The sequence below is a fragment of the Canis lupus genome, chromosome 33 (genome assembly GCF_048164855.1).
Source record: "Canis lupus baileyi chromosome 33, mCanLup2.hap1, whole genome shotgun sequence".
In the NCBI taxonomy this organism is placed as follows: Eukaryota; Metazoa; Chordata; class Mammalia; order Carnivora; family Canidae; genus Canis; species Canis lupus.
In genome coordinates, this window is record NC_132870.1 from 35,684,970 (window position 1) to 35,707,666 (window position 22,697).

The following is a 22,697-nucleotide window of genomic DNA, read 5'->3' on the forward strand; positions in this document are numbered from 1 at the left end:
ATAAATAAATATTGTCAACAATGAGGATCTTGCTATTGGATATACTGGTTTGAGTGAATAAAAAACGATAAAATTTAATTAGATCAGCTGTTCAAAAAGTGCATTCATCTTGCCTATTATCTCAGAGAGACCTGCCAGTGTGTACCTGACAGCTGCTCTAGCTCCACTTTGCAGGAGATGGGAATGTAGTACTAGGCACAGGAGTGGTTGAGGCACCAAAATGGTAGGACAAATGTGGTGCATACATGGGGAGAATAAAGTGTGTCCTTGGCCCCAGACAATTACTGGGAAGCATCTATCTCTTCACTTGGCTAGTAGTTATATGAGTGTATTCAGTTTGTCACAATTCATCAAGTGGTATACTTACTTGTGAACTTATCTTTATGAATATTAGTAAAATGTTAAAAAGAAATTCAAGTGTTTTCAAGTAAATGTTATTCTTTTGCTTAGGGCTTTTATTGTCTTCTGAATAGAATTCTTTGTAAGTTTCATGACAAACCATTTTGATATTTTTAAAATCAAAGCCAACTTCCCTGTCAATGACATAGAATCATTTATCACTTTTCTTGTAGAATTACTGTCTTTTAAAAAGTTAAGATATCAACCTAGTAGCAATAATATCTACTTACATTCAGATAATAGTTTCTAGTACCATTATTCAATGAAAGGAACCAGGGCTCTTTGGAAAATTACTGATCATAGGATGGGGAAAGAAATATACAAGATGAGCCTGAAGAATCTTTTAGTACCAGAAAATAAAGAGGTACACACACACACACACACCATGAGGAGGATATATCAAAGGAACATGGAAGCCAACTGTAAGAGCTCCCCATGGCCAAAACTGGAACAAAATAAATAAAGTAATATCATAATGCAAAGATAAAATAAGAGTACTTGGGTGACTCAGTTGGTTAAGCATCTGCCTTCTGCTCAGGTCATGATCTCAAGGTCCTGGGATCAAGCCCTGCATCAGGGTCCGCATCCAGACTCCTCAGAGGGGAGTCTGTTTGTCCTTCTGTTCCTCCCCCTGCTCCTGCTCTTGCACTCTCTCTCTCAAATAAATAAATAAAATATCTTAAAAAACAAAGAATAAAATAGATATCTATGAATCCATGCAAATATAAATCAATTATTGAATGAATAAATAAGGAAGAAGAGACCCATATTCTGAACAGAAGAATTCTCAATAATGTATGTAATCTCCGTGTCCTCAAGGAAGTGGGACATAATCCCACACCCTTCTTCCAAAGAGTACATCATGGAGAGAGAGTTAAAAACAGTAAATTTCAGTGGAGAAACCTGGCAAACATTATCTCAGCTGGGTGATGAAGGTTTATATCATTACTGACAAACTGATAGGAAGTGGTAAGATGACACTTTATCTCTATGATCTTCCTCCCTCAAACCTACAAGCCCAGTCTAATCATGAGGATAATGCCAGAAAAATCCAGAGACCTTCTCAAAATACCCTTAGGGTTAGGTCATGATCTCAAAACAAGCAAAGTCTGAATAATTGTCATAGTCCATAAGAACCTAAAGAATCATGACAAGTAAATGTAATGTGATAACTTGTTTGGTATTCTGGAACAGAAAGAAGGCATTGGGTAAATCTAGAGAAAACTGAATAAAAGATGTACGTTAGTTAATAATGTATCAATCAATACATTCACTGATAATGACACATACACCATATTAATGCAATATGATGGTAATAAGAGAAACAAAATGTGGAGTATATGGAAACTTTCTGTACTATTTTTGTATTTTTCTGCAAATTTAAAACTATTAGAAAATAATAATTTATTTTTAAAAGTTAAAATTTAAGATGTGTAGATAGACGAATAGTTATATGATAAGACAACTACAATAAATGACAAGGGTTGAACCTATATAGTAGGTATAAGGTTTTTCAGTATTCTGTTAACTTCACTGTCTATTTGAAACTTAAAAAATGAAAGGAAATAATTAGGATTAGGATAAGAGTCAAACTCAATAATTTATACCAAGTAAGTATTCTATAACCATTAAAATATTTTCACATTAGGAAATAGAGGCTCTTTCTAATGCTTTCCAAAACATTTTCCAAGGTTTTTGTTTGTTTGTTTGTTGTTGTTGTTGTTGTTTTTAGATGACCTTTTATACATAGCCTAATGCCATGTACTCATTCCCAAGTATTTATTAAACATTTGATGAATTCATATCAACTTTAGGCCTTTTAGTTTCAGTTCTAGACTGTTATTTTTTAGTTGACAAATTCTGTCAAGTTTCCACACTTATACTAAACTTGTCTTATGAAATAAGTAACACTTCTAAACTAGAATATTTGATGAGTTCTATAAATCTAAACTTAAAGACTAAGTACTGAAGAGGATATTTTTCTTAGAAATCTTACAATTTGTTGCTACCATTTTCTGTGTTAAATAGGCATATGCATATGTATATTCAAACAGTTATCACAGTTTTAAATATTTTTGAAGTTCTATACAGAATTTAAACACGTAAAATGTGTGATGACAATTGAAAAATTTTCTTTTTATTTATTACTATGAAATCAGAAGCAAAATTGTTCCTTCTGGAATTTATAAATAAATATAAAAAAGCTGTACAAATTTAGACAATGTTGATAATCAAATGGTATGTTACTTTAATTTCACTTTCATGGGAGTGCAATTCTAAAATAGATGAAACATAGGGCCACCTGCGTGGTTCATTTGGTTGAGCATCTGTCTCTTGATTTTGGCTCAGGTCATGATCTCAGGGTCATGTGATCAGGCTCTGTGCTCAGTGGGGAGTCCACTTGAGATTCCCCCCCCCTTTTCCTCTGATTCATATTCTCTCTCTCTCTCTAAATAAATAAATATATAAGATCGGTGGAATGCAAAGAAGCAAGTTTATAACAAGTCTTAATAGTTTTTGAGAATTTCAGGTGAAGGGGAGAGATATAAAATAACTTCATGTTCAATGATTGAACACACTGGGATCCAACTGATTCCTCTAATTTGTTGGACAAAATAATTGTTGAAATAGCTTCACAAATTCTAAGTGTGGGATTAAAAAAGAAATTGCTATAATGAGGAGATATCTCTCTCCCTCTCTATCTATCTATCTATCTATCTATCTATCTATCATCTATCTATCACCAAAACGGAAATCAGAAGAGAAAATAGGCAAAACAGACTTCATGAATAACAACAACAAAAAAGTACATCAAAAGATACTATCAACACAGTAAAAAGGTAACCCACAAAAAGAGTAAAAAATATTTGTGAATCATGTATTTGATAAGGAAGGGATCAATTCTAGAATATATACAAAAATCCTAAAATTCAACAACAACAAAAATTAAAGAAAATTAAAAATGGGCAAAGGCCTGGATAGACATTTCTCTAAAAAAATCATCAAATGGCCATAAGCACATGAAAATATTCTCATCACTAATCATTAGGGAAATGGAAATTAAAACTATGAAATGCCTCTTCACACACACTAAGATGACTACTATCAAAAAAGAAAACAAAACAAAACACAGAAAACAACAAATGTCAATGAGATATGGAGAAATTGAAACAAGTGCGTGCTGGTGGAAATATAAAGTAGTATAGTGGATATAATTTTCATGATTTTTGTTTCTGGTGTCATATCCAAGAAATTACTATCAAATCCAATGCCATGAAGCCTCGTCCTGCTTTCTTCTAAGATTTTATTGTTTTAGATCTTACATTTAAGTCATAGATTCTTTTGAGTATGCAGTGTTAGGTAAGGGTCCAACTTCATCTTGTATAGCTAAAAAAAGAAAGACAAAAGTGTCCCTTAAAAAGTCACAATTTTTTTCAAAGGGCATCTAGATGGCTTAGTCAGTTAAGTGTCAGCCTTCAGCATAGGTCATGATTTCAGGGTCTGGGATTGAGTGCCACATTGAGCTCCCCACTTAGAGGAGACTTTGCTTCTCCCTCTTCCTCTGTTCCTCCTTCCCACTCATGCTCTCTCTTGGGCTCTGTCTCTCTCTCTCTCTCAAATTAATAAATAAATTAATTAACTCCTTAAAAAGATTTAAAAAGTCACAAAATTTTTCACATTGAGAGGGTAATTTTATATTTTTATTACTATATATTTAATGCTATCTTATGACATATAATAGATTAGTTCTAAATGAAAAATTAGCTGGTCTCATTTATAAGTATTTTGTTTAATAAGGTAACAACTGCAAGTCATGGCATTTATTTTTGGCTTATTTGAACTATATGCAACTTTAGATGTTCAATTAAAGCCTTTTTTAAAAATAAGGTTGACTTTCTTTTTAAGATTTTATTTATTCATGAGAGATACATATAGAGAGACAGAGACATAGGCAGAGGACATAGCTACTCAGGTGCCCCCAAACCTTTTTTTTTTTTTTTTTTAAGATTTTATTTATTTAGTTGGGAGAGGGAGAGAATACAGAGGGAAAGTAAGAGAGAGAGACAAGCAGACTCTTCACTGAGTAGAGAGCCCTGAGATCCTGACCTGAGCCAAAGGCAGATGCTTAACTGACTGAGCCACCCAGGTACCCCTTCCAATTAAAACCCTTATGAAAATCAACAGTTTCCTCCACTCTATAATGTTGATTTTGTTTAACTTCAGTTTATTAGATACTTCATACGATACTCATGTTTAGTAGACTAAAATGACATAACTCAAAATTACTCTTTATTTGGGGCATCTGGATGGCTCAGTGGTTGAATACCTGCCTTTGGCTCAGGTTATGATGCCAGGGTCCTGGGATCAAGTCCTGCACCTGCCTGCTTCTCTCTCTGCCTATGTTTCTGCCTCTTTCTGTGTGTCTCTCATGAATAAATAAAATAAAATATTTTTAAAAATTACTCTTCTTGTTTATTTCTATAGGTTAATTAAAATAATAGAAAAACAAAGAAGTGAGTGAGACAAAATTTATTATTAGGTGATATTAACATTTTTTTTTTTTAAGAAGAACATTGATTTAGAAGTCAGGAGACTTGGAATAGTCATCTAGATTTTACAGAGTAAACTTTTGTGATTGTAGAAAAGCCACTGGACTTCCTGTGCTTCATATGCTTCAGTTAAATCATTTGCATAATTAGAGACTTGCATCAAGAAAATGCCTATAATTTTCTCTAAAATTCATTCTATTGATAAAGGCGTTTTTATTAAAAGAATATACTAGATGCTATCATTTATAATCTCAAAGAACTCTCTTCATCCATCATGCAAGTCACCTCCAGCTAGTGATTAGAGTCAAGGTTGTAAGTAGTATATAATTCACCATGTCTTAATATTCAAATAGCCAAAGGCTATTGCAGGTGCTAGGCATCAAAGTACTAAATATGGGTCAGCATAAAGTTGTGAATAAAATATATTTTCATTAGAACAAATTAGTAGAGGTTTTGTGAAACAAATAAAAATGTTTATGAGAATATGTATTAGGAAGGAATCCAATCTGTTTAGAAGAAAATAATCAGATTTTTTGCAAATGATTACTTTGGGAAAAATCTCTTCATTTACTCCATGACAACAGATATACTTTTAATATTTGAGCCAAAACAGTTAATTAAAGAAGGACAGTAGCATAGTTAAAGGTGTCCTAGCCATCATTATATTATTTTTAGGTTATGTATATATACACACATGCATTTATTTATTTTTTTATTTGTTTAAAGATTTTATTTATTCATGAGAGACACATAGAGAGAGAAGGAGAAACACAGGCAGAGGGAGAAGCAGACTCCTCACAGGGAGCCCGATATGGGACTCAATCCCAGGACTCCAGGATCACGGAAGCAGATGCTCAACCACTGAGGCACCCAGACATCCCTATACGCACGCATTTAAACATAAAGTAATTAGAAAAACAAGCTGTACAAATGTATTTTGATTCACACATTATGACTAAAAGGACATTTAGTTATTCCAGCTCTCTAGAATTTCATATATATATATATATATATATATATATATATATAGCCACTCAGTATATATATATATACATATATGCCTGAGAAAGGCATTGCTTTGTACCAGTCTGGTCCAAACAGACCCCCCTTGGGTCTACAGGTAATTTTATAAAAGATATATTTTTAAAGATATATATTTATTCATGAGAGAGAGAGAGAGGCAGAGGGAGAAGCAGGCTCCAAGCAGGGAGCCTAATATGGGACTTGATCCTGGGACTCCGGGATCATGCCCTGGGTGAAAGGCAGACGCTCAACCCCGGAGCCACCCAGGAGTTTCAAGATGTTTTTGTTGTTGTTGTTGAATTGTATGCTTAACTTGAACATATCAGAGTCACATTTCATTTATATTGAGAAAAGGGAAGTGGAGTTACTTCTACAGAGCATGAACTAGGAGAAAGAACAAGTACTAGTTCTATTTTTTTGTCATACAGTTTTTACATGTGAGTAGTTATGACTATAAATTTAAAAGGGGGTGGGGTGATTTGGTGATGGGCACTGAGGGGGCACTTGACAGGATGAGCACTGGGTGTTATACTATATGTTGGAAATTGAACTCCAGTAAAAATATGTTTTAAAAATTTATGAACACTACTTATCCTTCTTCTCTGAACATAAACTTAATAATTATGTTGGATCTCTGCTAAATACAAGGGGCTTTATTAAATTTTTAGTATCTTGGGGGAAGGTAGGGATGGATGGACTCATTCAACACTAGTATGAAAAACTTCCATTAAAAAAAATTATTGGGGGGATCCCTGGGTGGCGCAGCGGTTTGGCGCCTGCCTTTGGCCCAGGGCGCGATCCTGGAGACTCGGGATCGAGTCCCACGTCGGGCTCCCGGTGCATGGAGCCTGCTTCTCTCTCTTCCTGTGTTTCTGCCTCTCTCTGTTTGTGTCTTATGAATAAATAAATAAAATCTTTAAAAAAAAATAAAAATTAAAAATAAAAATAAATAAAATTACATTTAAAAAATCGTTAAAGGGGCAGCCCCGGTGGCGCAGCAGGTTTAGCACTGCCTGCAGCCCGGGGTGTGATCCTGGAGACCTGGGATCGAGTCCCACATCGGGTTCCCTGCATGGAGCCTGCTTCTCCCCCTGCCTGTGTCTCTGCCTCTCTCTCTCTCTCTCTCTGTGTCTCTATAAATAAATAAATAAAAATATAAAAAAATAAATAAAAAATAAAAAATCGTTAAGGTAGTCAGCCTGAGGGAAAGTTCTACATACATGGGAACCAAAAGGTGGAATAAAATATAAGCAAGTGAGATGGGAATGGCTCAAGGGAGAACCTGGGGAAAGCTGAAGTGTTTGATCTATGTAAAGATCTTAATAGGAATTTTAAGTTGATGAGGCCAAAAGATTGAATAAACTCTCTCTGGGAACCTCCTACCATTTACTTGGTCACTTCATTGCCTTATATTCATTTCAAGACAGCTTAGTAATTAAATAAAAGAAGAATGAGTACCTTGGAATCATAATTAATAATCACCTTTAATTTATTTATGAATAATATTATGTATCAGTTCAGTTGGCCATAGTGTCCAGGTCTGTGCTCAAACATTATTTTGGATTTCTGGATGATCCTTTGCCTGGGATTAATATTTAAATCTGGTGGGGGTGTGGGGGCACCTGGGGAACAGCAGTGAGTGGAAGCCATGGCCAAGGGCTTTCCTGGCTCCAACATAACTGCTGTGGGCCCCATTTTCTGGCGGTCCCAGAAGTTTGAGATAATTGTTGCTGCTGCCACCACCCACGTGGTCATCTCCTCCTCCTCTTGGACCAAGCTGGTCTCCATACTGCCACCTCCTCCTGGGCTGGGCTTGCAATGTTTTGTACCCTCTTCAAATTGCTCCTTGTGCTGGCACCTTCTCATTCATCTCGTACACTGTACATGGTGTAGAAACCAAGATGTTCAACCAAGTGATCTTCTGAGAAGCTAGACAGTCACTCTGGGAGCTGGGACACAGCCTCAGGACTACAGGGGAATGCACAGCTAGAAGGTTGGCTTTCACAAGTACAGTATACAAAAGACTTGCTAGGGCCATTATTGTTCCCCATGAAGGATATATGTACTGTGCATCTTGTGCTGCTCATGCTTATTACCAGGAGAACATTCTGCCTACAGGCCTTCTCATCATAGGCCTCTTTCTAAGTGTCCACTTTCCACTTTCCACTTTCCAGTGTGACTATATATATATATATATACATATATAAAACCTCTATATGACTATTATATTGATCAAAAGATTTATGGAGAATTATGGAAGATAGGAATGTTTGAATGAATATCTCTGCAGACAGATGAAGATGAACACAGCATTGAAATGCATTTGCCATATGTTATAAAGCCATGGAAAGCCATGAAGATGAGTTTACCATTATTCTTGTTTTGGTTGGAGCTCTGAGTGACTCAAAAGGACAGGAATTTGGAAAACTCTTCAGTAAATATCTAGCAGCTCCTCATAATATCTTTGTCATTTCTTCTGATTTCTACCAGAGATATTAGTTTCCCTTACAGTTACTATGATGAATCCCAGGAGGAGATTTATAGATCTTTTGAATATCTAGATAAAATGGGTATAAATATTATAGGACAGTTAGACCTTGTATCTTTTAGAGATTACTTGAAGAAATACCATAATGCTGTATGTGGAAGACATCCCATTGAGTGTTATTAAATGCTATCACAGAACTCCAAAAGAGTGCCCAGTCAAGCCAGTGTAAAAACTGGCAAGATGGTTCAGTGAGTTATGTAGCAAGGTTGCTCAAGGCCCAGTGAAGCTCTGAATCCTCAAGGATGCCACCTGCACTTATTCATTCTCTGCCCTTACCACGGTCCTGGTTTGAGGAGATTCTGAAACCTCAAACCAATAGAACTTTCTTCTCTTTTCTTTTTTTTTTTTTCAGATTTTATTTATTTATTTTAGAGACAGAGACAGAGACAGCATGATCAGGAGCAGAAGCAGAGGAAGAGGGATAAGCGAACTTCTTGCTGAGCACAAAGCCCAATGCAGGACTCAATCCCTCAACCCTGGAGATCCTGACCTGAGCTGGAATCAAGAATGGGATGTCTAGCCAACTAAGCCACTCAGGCATCCTTCTTCTCCTCTTTTCTAATAGATGTCTTTCCTTAATTTCAATTCATTAAAAATGCTTTATAGTGAAGAGAGGATGGCATCAAAATATTTTGATCAAAAAAGAAGGCAGGGGTGACTGGGTAGTTAAAAGTCAGTTAAGTGTGGACTCTTAATTTCCCTTCAAGTAATGATCTCAGGATCATGAGATCGATCAAGCCCCAGGTCAGGCCCTGTGCAGTACAGAGTCTGCTTGAAATTCTCTCTTTCCCTCCTCCTCTACCCCTTCCCCACTCTCCCTTTCTCTAAATAAATAAATAAATCTTTAAAAAGTGGCAATGTAAAGGTCCAGTCGTGGCAAACGGTTTTCTGAAAGTGACTTGTAAAGCGTTTATCGTATCGCAAATTTGCACTCTTTGTAGAGTTGTGCACATATATTTCACTTTCAGAATAGTTTTGCAAATTGTACACAAGCAAGAAGGGTGAAAGCTTTTTAATAAAGAAATTGCTTTTATAAATGATCTTTATTGGAGTAAAATAATTGACTTGTTATAGTCAATTATTATCTATGTTGTACAACAGATGCCTTCTATTCTTGTTACTAGTAAAGGGCTACACAACTCAAAAATAATTTTAAATCTGTGGACTTTGAGTAAACAGATTGCCTTCCATAATGTGGGTGCCCCTCATCCAATCAGGTAAAGTCTCACAAAGAACAAATAATTTACCTCCCCTGAACAAAACAGAATTCTGCTGACAGATGTCCTTCAGAATTTAACTACAACATAGGCTTTTCCCTGAATCTCCACCTTTATGGCCTTCAGAACCAAATTGCACATTTTGGTCTTACCATGCTCCATAATCATATGAGACAATTTGTGAAAATAAATCTTATTTATATTCACATCCTGTTCTGTTTCTCTGGAGGATGATGATAAATAAAGCATGTATTTATAAGTTAAGTTCATAAGGCAATTCATTATTTTATATATCAGTGTTCTTTCTAAATATTAGTAACTGTTGATGGACATTGGTATAAGGGTAATTTCTTAGCTTCTATTGAAAAACTCCAAGTACTTTTTCAAACGCATTGGTATATCACTTTTAAGACTTCCAAGTATTAAAAATATACAAATATACATTATATTCCTCATGTATTACAATATGGTCAGACAAAGGAGTTAAGCAATGAAAAAGTAAGCATTTTGGGACAAGGCAATCATAAACTTAGATTTTGATATTTAGAATTTGAGGTCACATTTCTGACTTCCAGGTCGGTGATCGGTCTACATTATTATACTGTATTGTACTATTTCTCTCAGTTTAATTTTACTAGTGAAGTTGGATATAAATTATTCTCTGTGGAAAAAAAAATCTGTGCTATTTAATCTTAGTGGCTATTTAAACTATTTTTAGAGAATTGCCTAAAGTTTCTAGATTTTCTCATATAGTTCCTTACAATGAAATGTACCTTTCAGAAATGTTCAATAATCTCTTTAATACTATACTATTTAGTGCATTAATGAGCACTTTAATCATGCAATTTTAATTCTTTTCATCTCTGGTAATGATCTTATTACCTATATCCATATTAATGAATTCTTCCTAGTAATGATCTACTTTATGGGCCATTTAAATTTAAGGATGTATAATATATTTTCAATATGTCTTTAATACAGAGCTTTTAAGTTTTTTCATAATAAATTAATTTATTCAGCTGTACTAGTTAACCTTTGAATTGGTTTCCAAAGGTTTTCTATAGGAATGACTACATAATAATCAGTTTGGGATGAAAATGCATATATTTCCTTGGAAGTACTAGTTTATTTATATAGTTACAGAGGAAATTCTTTTCTTCAAAGATGGCACAGAGTGATCAGACTCTCAATGTGGATTTATACTAGTAGAGTCCAACCAGTCACCTATTGAAAGGGAGTTACATTAGAACTATTGATATTCTTCCAACATTTCTATCATTAAATTTAATATTTTCTATTTTATTAAATTATATTTAAATCATAGATATGAAACAAGATAAATAATAAAGAGCAAAGGAAAATGTTGCTGTTTTAAGCATGAAATTATTACAGAATGTATGAGATTTTTAGATTACCAATTATTTGAATTGTATGAATATCTAGAACTTTGAACTTTATTTGTAATTGGTTTAACATTGGTAATGTAATCATTTATACACCTTATGACTAAATACTAAATAATATGTATCATTTTTACATCTCATGACTAAATAATATGTATCTTTCCCTCAATTCTGATTCAAATGTGCTGGGTTGAGTATAACACAAAGTTTAAGGAAATCAGTGACATTGTTACCACTTTTCGTCATAGTGTCTCTTTTGAACAGAGATACTAAAGTTTAAGTATAATCTCTTCTTCATAGAAAGTTAGACTTGTGGGCAGCCCTCCTGGCTCAGCGGTTTGGCGCCGCCTTGGGCCTGGGGTGTGATCCTGGAGACCTGGGATCAAGTCCCACGTCAGGCTCCCTGCATGGAGCCTGCTTCTCTCCCTCTCCCTTTGATTCTCTCCCTCTCCCTCTGCCTCTCTCTCTCTCTCTCTCTCTCTCTCTCTGCCATGAATAAATAAATAAAAAATCTTAAAAAAAAAAAAAGTTAGACTTGTGCCACACTGTCAAATCCCAAGAAGTGAAAACTATTTTTTACCTAGAGTTCAGGCTGATTCTAATTCAATTTCTGTCAACAGAAGACATTTTGTGTACCTCACATAAAGGTTCTATTTTTTCCCATGATGAATCTATTTGACTCCCCACCTTTCTGTTGTTAAAGTCAGTTTAAACTTACCATTACTATAACCCAAGTTATAGTATACTATAACCAAGTCCTTAATTGACTTGATGCTTGTGCAGCTGATTTTAAATCTATTTAGAATAATAGTTTACTTGTGACAATTCATATTAACTTCTCTGACAACTCTGTGGCTTTTGTATAATGGTAAAAGGGCCCAATCGAAATAAATTTTCTCTCTGATCCAAGCCCTTGGGCTAATGTGATGTTCTAAAAGACACTTTTGTGATTTGTGTGGCAATTACAATTGTGAGTATCCTGACTCTTTTTTCTAATCAAATTCCATCATTAGAGATAGAAAGATAATATTAGATCAATACATATTTGTAGATTTACTTTAAAAAAAACACCAAATTCAAAGAAATCTAATAATAAATATTAACTGAATATTGATGAATAGTGGTGCTAATTATCTTATTTCATTTCCTTTATCTAAATGTTCTTCTGGTTAGGTCTTTTTCTTTTCTTTTTTCTCACTTGCTTACTAATCCATCCTGATCAAATTCTGATTGGCCCCCAAAATAATAAAGCTGAATCATGCCTTAATTACCTGTCAGAGATTCTTTTTTTTTTAAAGATTTATTTATTTATTTGAGAGAGAGTGACCAGGACCAGGAGAGGCCGAGGATGGGACCAAGAGAATCTCAAGCAGACTGTAAGATCAACTCAGAGCCCAATGTGGGGCTTCGTCTTCAGGACCCTGAGATTATGACCTGAGCCAAATGCTTAAATGACTGAATGACCCAGACACCTAGAGGTGTTACTGATTCTAACCCCAATTTGTAACTACTTTGCTATGACCCAGTGATGGCCACTAAAATCTTTAATCATTCATATAATGGTTAATTTTATGTGTCAGTTTGACTGAATCACTGGGTTGCCAGGTATCTGACTGGACATTACTTCTGGGTATGTTTGTGAGGGTGTTTGTATATGCATTTATCATTTGAACTAGTGAACTGAGTAGAGCAGATTGCTTTACCCACTGTGAGTAGTTATCATTGAATTCACTGAAAACCTGAATAACTCTGGTCAGAGTAAGAGAGAATTTTCTCTCTCAGCCTGATTGTGTAAGCTGGAAGTCAGTTCTCCCTTGCCTTTTGACTGGGACTCTCTGGGACAAATTTGGACATAAGGTCACCATAATTGTAGGCTATTATAACAGCTTTTATATGGGGAAAAGAGGAGTCATTGCAGAGTTTTGAGCTGCGAGTTACATGATCTAACGAGCTTTTTTAAATAGCTGCCACACAATAAATATTATTTGAATAAATGATAGATTACTCTGGACGCTGAGTTGTTACTAAACTCTAAGGGCGGGGTGATGGTGGTGTAGATATGAAAGCAGTAGAGCAGTTAGGATGGTAAATCAGGTAAAAGACTCTGCTGGGACAATAGTTATAGCTATGGAAAAGGTGAAACATGGTTAAATTTTGGATTTTGAAGGTAGGACCTGAAATATTTCTTAAATAATTGGATAAGATACAAGAGAGAAGAGCCATAAATATGTCCAGGATCTTAGGTCTAAGGAGACCATTAAATGGTATTGTAGACCTAAAAGGTTTGTGAAACAAATATCAGAAGTTTCATTTGAAATTTTTATTAGCCAAGTGGAGGTGTTGAGTAGGGAGTTAGATAACTTCTGTCTCTGGTTAGATATATACTGAAATTAAAGATAATAATAACTTGGAGTTGATATGGAGTGGTTTATAAAAGCCATGAGACTAAATGAGATTACCATTCTGTAAGTAGAGAAGAAGATCACGTATCAAGAGCTTTCCATATTTTTTATTCAGTAATTATTTGTTATGTCAAAAAAGAAATAATGTGCAAAAATATATTTATTAAGAAACCACATAAGTGATCAGAAATTCATAGTGTGATAATCATTGCAAGATAAATAAAAAAGGCATCCATTTTTTTCTGAGACCACATTTGATGCTCTCTTTCTTAACAGGTATTTTTCCTCATGGTACAAATTCCATTTACTTATCATATATAATTTATTTTAGTTTTAAAAATTTATTTGTAAGATTAAATGTGCTTAGTCTTGTGCTGCAACCATTTTTTTCTCATAATTATTCTTCATTTTAAGAAATGTAGAAAGGCATACAACTGGAAAGATATGAACAACTATAAGAAAAAAAAACATTCAAGTGTCTACAAAATTGTTAGACCCTTTATATATAATGGGCAATTGAGGGTTAAATGTGTAATTAGCTTCCAAAATTCTTACTGAACATGAATTGTAAACTTGAATTCCAGTTAAGCACTCTGATTCAAAGTTCAAACTTTCTTCTTCCAAATCAAAATCACCTCCCCAATTATTTCCTATTAAAAATAAATCACTCCTTCCTCTCCTTCATCAATAATCCCTGGCTTAATCCAGGACCTCAGGCAGCCTTGGTGGTTTAGTGGTTTAGCGCCGCTGTCAGCCCCGGATACCCGGGATTGAGTCCCACATTGGTCGCCCTGCATGGAGCCTGCTTCTCCGTCTACCTGTGTCTCTGCCTCTCTCTCTCTCTCTCTCTCTCTCTCTCTCTCTCCCTCTCTCTCTCGTGTGTGTGTCTCTCATGAATAAATAAATAACATCTTTTTTAAAAAATCCAGGATCTCTGCATTTCTCATGTATATTTTGCAAACTGTTACTTGACTTTTCTCCAGTTTTCCTTATTGTGGTCTCTCCCATTCCTTCATCTAAATTGTACCAGAGAAGTGTGTTTGTAATGTGTTACAGACTTTCCATCCTCCTATTTAAAATTTCCCTTTCCTGCAGAATAAAATACAACTATATTTGTAGGGTGTAAAAGATTCTTTGGTTGTAGCTAAATTTTAATATCATTTTTTCTATTCTGTTATCCATTTTTTATTGTGACACATTGTATTAGTTTTAGGTGTAGAACATAATGATTTGAAAAATGTATATATTATAAAATTATTACCACAATAAGTCTAAAATCCATCAGATATAATTACACATTTTTTCTTGTGATGATAATTTTAAAAATCTACTCTTTTAGCAACTTTCAAATATGCAATATAGTATTGTTTACTATAGTCACCATGCTGTACAGTACATCTTCAAGACTTATTTGTCTTATAACTGGAAGTTCATACCTTTTAAGCCCCTTAGCAATTTTACCCATCCCTCATGTACTTGCCTATGGCAACCAGCAATCTATTCTCTGTACCTATGAATTCAGTTTTTATGGATTTTTAAAATTAGATTCCACATATAGGTGAGATTATATAGTATTTTTCTTTCTCTCTCTGACTTATTTTTCTTAGCATAATATTCTGAAGGTCCATCCATGTTGTTTCAAATGGCAAGATTTACTTTGTGTGTGTGTCTAAATTATATACATATATATACTATTATAAAAATTATATTATATTATTGTAAATTATATATATCACATTTTTTATCTGTTCATCCATTGATGGACACTTTGGTGTTTCCATGTCTTGGCTACTTTAAATAATTCTGTAATGAACAGGGAGGCACAGATATCTCTTCAAAATATCGACTTTTTCTTCTAATAAATACTTAAGAAGTAGAAGTGCTAGATCATATGATAGTTTTATTTTTAATTTTTAAAGAAACCTCCATACTGTTTTCCATATAGCTGCACCAATTTACATTCCCATCAACAGTACACAAATGTGTCCTTTTCTCCATATCCCCTCCAACACTCATTATTTCTTGTCCTTTTGGGTAATAGCCATTCTAACAGATGAGAGTTGATATCTCACTGTGCTTAGGATTTGCATTTTCCTGATGATCAGTAATGTTGAGAATCTTTTCATGCTTCTGTTGGTCATTTGAATGTCTTCTTTGGAAAAATGTCTATTCAGGACCTCTACCCATTTCGTAATCAGATTGTTTGAGGGGTTTTTTTCCTATCAATTTGTATGTATATATTTTGAATTTTAGCCCCTTATCACATATATGATTTAAAAATATTTTTTCCCATCCCGAAGTTACTTCATTGTTTCCTTCACTAGGCAGAGCTTTTTAGTTTGATGTAGTCCTATGTGTTTATGTTTAGGTAATCTATTCTCAATTGAAATTGTGTATGGTATAAGGTAATAGCCCAAATATATATCATTGGCTTCTTTGTCATAAATTAATTTGAACATTTTTATGTGAGTTCATTTCTGGGTTCTCTATTATATTTCATTGATTTATGTGTCTCTTTTTATGCTGGTACTATACTATTTTGATTGCTATAGCTTTGTAATATAGTTTTAATCAGAAATGTGATGCCATTAGCTCTGTTCTTTCTCAGAATTTCTTTGGCTATCCAGGGTCTTTTGTGGTTCCATAGAATTTTAGGATTATTTGTTTTATTTCTGTGAAAAACTCCATTGGAATTTTGATAGGGATTGCATTGATTGAATCTGCAGATTGTTTTTGGTTGTATGGACATTGACAACATAAATTCTCCCAATACATGAGCATGGAATATCTTTCTATTTATTTGTGTCTTCTTCAGTTTCTTCCCTCAATATCCTGTGGTTATCAGTATATGAGTTTTCCACCTCCCTAGTTAAATGTATTTCTAAGTATTTTATTCTTTTTGATGCATTTGCAAATGGTTTTGCTTTCTCAATTTCTCTTTATAAAAATTTGTAATTAGTATATAGAAACACAACTGGTTGTTGTGTATTTTGTATTCAGCAAATTTGCCGAATCTACTTATTATTTTTAATATATTTTTATGGATTCTTTAGGATTTTCTCTACATATCATATAATCTACACATTTTAGTATCATTTTTTTCCACTGGGTTACCCATTTTTAATTTATGGTTCACTAAACCATTTGTAGTTACTTATATTGGCATTTATCTTTATATTTTCCATCCTCTTATATTATGAACTTTTTCTGATACGTTAAGCTTTACTCTTCAAGACAAGACCTTTTCTAAAATCCTTCCCTGGGGATCCCTGGCTGGCTCAGTGGTTTAGCGCCTGCCTTTGGCTCAGGGCGCGATCCTGGAATCCCGGAATCGAGTCCTGCATCGTGCTCCCTGCATGGAGCCTGCTTCACCCTCCTCCTGTGTCTCTGCCTCTCTCTCTCTATGTCTATCATAAATAAATAAGTAAATCTTTAAAAAAAAATAAAGTCCTTCCCTGATGCCACCTCTCTCTAAAGTGCCAAGTTAGCTAAATCCTATATGCATATGTTCTATATATACTGAGTATAGTTATGCATTACTTTTTACTTTTTAAATTTTCATATGTACATGTTTCATTTATTTAACTGATTACAAGTTTCTCAAAGTCCTAACTTCTCTATTTCTGCAGCTGAGTACATGAAGAACACTTAACATAGTTTCTTTCAACTAAAAAATTTGCTGAAAGCTTAGAAACCATTAATCATGAACTTTAAAGCTTTGTAATCACTATGTTTAATCTAAACTTCTGTATTTCCTGCTTTCAATAAACAATGTAATTTTACATGCCAAAAAAAAAAAAAAAACAAGAAAGGAAAGATGCTGAGAGGGACCTATTTAGAGATATGAAGCCAACACAAAAAGAATAAATGAGGATCCCTGGGTGGCGCAGCGGTTTGGCGCCTGCCTTTGGCCCAGGGCACGATCCTGGAGACCCGGGATCGAATCCCACGTCGGGCTCCCGGTGCATGGAGCCTGCTTCTCCCTCTGCCTATGTCTCTGCCTCTCTCTCTCTCTCTCTCTCTCTCTCTCTCTCTGTGACTATCATAAATAAATGAAATTTTTTAAAAAAGGATAAATGACAATAATGATATACTAAAGCAAGGTTAAAGCAAAACATTTAAAAATTGAAACCAAAACACGTTTCATAGAGTACAGAAGAACACAGCTACCTGATATATCCAGATAGATCTAGAAATTCATTCTAAATATCTGGCAATAAAATGTTTAGCAATCTATTTAACATATCTTTCATGAGTCACTAAGGCATATTACATCAATAAAAATATGAAAATCTAGGGGTGCCTGGGTGGCTCACTCAGTTAAGCATCTGTCTTTGGCTCACGTCATGGTCCCAGTGTCCTGGAATAGAGCCCCTGTGGGGCTGCCTGATTGGGGAAGAGTCTGCTTCTTCCTCATTACTCTCCCCCACTCCACTCGTGCTCTCTCTCTCTCCTCAAATAAATAAAGTATTTAAAATAAATGAAAAACTATATTTTTATTTATTCTTGAGGACTAGTCTCATCTTTCAAAACTGTTATCCTTTTATTTCTAAATTTTCCATGTATATAATAAAATAAATTGAGGCAGCCTATTTTTAAAATAGTAAGCTATATGATTTGTAAATAAAAAATTAAAAGCCATGGAAAAATGCAATTGACCAAAACCTAACTATTTTTTTTAAAGATTTTATTTATTTATTCATGACAGACACAGAGAGAGAGAGAGAGGCAGAGACATAGGTAGAAAGAGAAGCAGGCTCCATGAAGGGAGCCTGACATGGGACTTACGTTATGGTACTGTATATACTTGGCTGTATAGTGTGTGTCATGTGTGAAGTTAAAAAAGTTCAACTGTGTGTCTGTACATGTACTGACTTGTAAAACATGATATACAGAAAAAGTACACTAATATAGCAATTTAATAAGTAAATTATACAGAAAAGTGTAGAAAGTAGTCTTCTATTCAATCATGATGGATTTTAAATTTAAACTTCTTATTGAAAAATAAGGTATCAATTCAGTAACCTTTTACATTAGTAGGCAAAATGTGAATTTTATACAAATATTCATGTACACATATATGTATATATGTGAATGTATACATAAGCTTATATATTCATATACATTGAAAATAAGTGTCACTTTAAATTTTATAAAATTTATTTTATCATGTAAAATGAGAACATAGCTTTAAATTATAAGATGTGTTGTAGAAAATTTTTAAAAATTCTAAAATTTTTATACAGTGTGTAATTTAGCTCAGTATTGAAATTCATGAGTCCTTGTGGTGAAATTAGTCTTTTACAATAATTACTAGACATATTTGAAAAAGAAATTGATATAATGGTTACAAAAAGAAGTTTTTATCATCTCTTAAAAAATCTTTTGCTATTCAGACAATTTTTTACCAAATTCTTACTAAAATGTATTTATCTTCATAAAGATATATATATATTTCATATTTGTCAGAAAATATTCTTAGATCCTAACTTAAACATCAGTTACCTACTGATTGTCTTTTTATTGTATGTTTTTCTAAGTTTTGAATTGTATGCTGAAACAATAGATAATGTAAAGTATGTCAAAATTTTACAAAAGGCGAGCCCCAAACAAAACTTGGAAGTATTTAGGTTCTCTTTCTGTCTTTCTCTCTCTCATCATTATTTTAATTAAAAAAGCAATATTTAATACTATGTCAGAATCTACTCTAGCAGAACATTTAATACTGTAGCAGGACCTATAATTCAATACAGAGAAATTATGATAATATATTAAAATCAGCTTTATATTATTAACAATATTTTCCTCTTCTTCCTCTGGCCTGGACATTTCCTGGACTTCTGGTGAATTTTCCATAAGCAACCTATTCTGTCAACTGGTTGGATTTATCTAACAGCAGCTAAAATAAATCTATTTAATTTGCCTTATACAGCATCTAATTAAAGATACTAGTAATAGGACTTCAAGGAGCAGGTTGAGGACACACTGTAGTATTAACTTCAATCATGTCCTCAGGGTCTTGAACTCATAAGACTCTGAATAAATCCTGGGGAAACAGGGAGGTGTTATTTTACACAGCAAGGAAGTAGATTATCAGCCTATTAGCCATTGCAACCCAAGCAAGGGACCTTAGATTGACTTATTTATCTTTGTTGACATGGCCAATAATTAGAGTGAATGGTGTATGGGCAAAGGTGCAACTCATCCCCAAAAGAAATATAGTCCACGGGCCAGTCATTTCTACATATAAACAAATAACCCAAAAGCATACAACAAATCACTTCAATTTATTGAATTCATTTGAATCACCTTTACATTGGTTTGTTTAAGCCTCCTGGGCAGTGTCACCAAGCAGTTGTATGATCAATACCCATACCCAGCATAAGCCCATCTTATGTAGGTAACAGGAGACCTATGCATTTGAATCAATCAGATTGGAATAAATCTGTGCCAGTCATTGTGGTTGTATACCTTATAGGGGAAGCCACATTTGGAATTTGTCATGGTGGTGTTGGACACAGGAAAATAGAACTGACCATGTGTACATGAGTTATTGTGTTGTCATAGCATGTGGATGAGAATGAATAGCCAAGCACTTTAGGTTGCCAGCCACTACTGTTCCCTGACTCAGACAGATTTTATGCTTGTTTTTCGAGGCTGCAGTGCTGAATCTAGGGGGCAAACTCTTACAGAGAAAGAAGTGGAGGAAATATTACCCAGTTGAATTAATGGAACTCAGTATAATCTTGAAAATAAATTCAAAGATAGCACAAGAAAAGATAGTTCATGAATAAGTATGCAAATTTCTTAACAAAATATTCACAAAACATAAAATACACCATAATCAAGATGAGTATATCTTAAAATTATAATCATGATTTAACATTAGAAAACCTTTGAATATCATCTATTTAAGTAAATTATGAAAAATCTGATCATGACAGATGCTATCAAAACCTCAATCAAATTCCACCTCCAAGCATGATTAAACCCCCACTGCTTTGTTTAACATAGTATAGGAAGACTTCATATGCAGTCTGATGCTGCATTCACTATTTCAGTGGCCGCTTTCTGTTTTTAATGTAGTACCACATAGTTTATCAAAGTGGCTTTATAGTATATCTTAAATACATATAAGGAACCACCTAACATTTTTAAAGATTTGCTTAGCTCTAGATAACCCCACTTCTACATACAAATTTTACAGTTAACTGGTCAAAGTCTTCAAAAATACAAATGAAAATTTTAAGAGGATTAAAATTATTTATTAATCAATTTGGAGAGAATTGACAGCTTTACAAAATTTTGTTTTCCTATCCAAGATTATAGAATGTTTATTTAGATAATAATTTTATCTCTTATTTGAAATTTTATTTTTGGAGGATGCACTGTGTATTTTTGTTTGAATTTATTGGATTTTAAATTAAAATGTTTCTTGGTCATTAACAATATCTTAAATTCTTATTTTATTTTTAAAGTATTATTGTAGAGACTTTTTATCATTTTCTATACATTTTGAGTAATGGCTAGCTTGATTAAATATTATTAAATTTAATAGTTATTTGATTTTAACTTATTTGATTCCTAACACTCTTTTTATCTTTATATTTTATTTTATTCTTTCACTTCATCTTTATTTTCCTTCATATAAGAGCCATTGAAATTAAATGAGGAGGCCTAGGGTCAATCATTTTGATCTCAAAACCCAAGTGGTAGCTAAACAGATTAATAGCAATATAGTATATAATTTCTCTTATAAATAACAATATAGATATATGTTTGAAGTGTTGAGGTAAGTTATAAAAAGAATATTCCAGAAGACTAAATACAATATACCATTTTATAAGGCTCACAGCAAAACCAAACAATAATTCCTTCTTTATACAATTTATATGACAAAATTTTACCTTAAAAATTAACACAAATGAAAAAAGTGTACTTCAGTGTGAGAAGGCAGGGTTTGTAATTAGATAGTTTCTATTTTTATTAAGATGCTAATTTGGGGATTAGGGGGATTCTACTTACAGGTCATTTAGTATGGCTTACTTAACATATAAGTATGTGGCAAACATTTTGTATGTAATAAATACTATAGCCTGGAGTAAAGGGAAGTAAAAATCAAGTTACCTTCTTAAATCTCTTTCGCGGCACATGCCGATTCCCTCATTACAGCAGGCAATGAGGAAAATGATAAAAATGAAAATTTAACCCTGGAAGAATAACCTGTAAATAGCCTTTGTATTAAGCTTCTAGAACACTTGTTATGTTATCTGTGATTTTCACCTGGCAATCAAGTATCCATGAGTCTCAGATAGAGAGGTCCAGCATTTGTATAAAATCTGTCCATGATGAAGACAAGCTGATTTTCCTGAAGGTCATAGAATTTAAGAGCCTGCACTGTGGTCCTTAGGCTTTGCTCCCCCAAGAGAAATTGCTTTGTTCAGTTACTTCTAGAAGGTGAATCATTCCCTTTACATATGTTTAAAACATTTTATACTGCCTGCATTCTCTTGTAGGATATTTATGGTTTCAAGTCTCACATTTAGATATTTAATCCATTTATTTTTGTGGATGATGTAAGAAAACAGTGTAAGAAAGTTCTCTGGCATTTGGCTGTCCAGTTTTCCTAGCACTGTTTATTGAAGACCTGTCTTCCTCCCCCAACCAATGCATACTCTTGTCTCTTTTGTCATAGATTAATTGACCATATAAGCATGTTTTGTTTTGTTTTTTTTTTTTTTTAGCTACCTATTCTATTCCATTGATCTATGTGTCTTTTATGCCAGAATCATACTGTTTTGATTACTACAGCTTTGCAGTATATCTTGATATCTGGAATTGTGATACCTCCAGCTTTCTTCTTCATGTAGATTCTTTTGGTGCTTTACCCAGTAAAATTTCAGGATTCTAGTTCTGTGTAAATGTCACTGGTAATTTGATAGGGTTTGCATTGAACCTGTAGATTGCTTAGGTAGTATAGGCATTTTAACAATATTTGTTCTTTCAATCTATAAGCATGGAATATCTTCCATTTGTGTCATTTTCAATTTATTTCATTAATGTAATAATGTTATATAGTAACAGATGATAGTTACACTCATGGTGAACATAGTATTAGGTATAGAGAAGCAAAATTACTATGTTGTACACCTGAA

General features: G+C 33.7%; 1 pseudogene; it reads left to right on the forward strand.

Annotated features, from left to right (window-relative positions):
• The first annotated feature begins 7,620 nt into the window (after positions 1–7,620).
• On the forward strand, positions 7,621–8,744 carry LOC140623581 (protein MEMO1 pseudogene; annotated as a pseudogene).
• Positions 8,745–22,697: the final 13,953 nt, after the last annotated feature.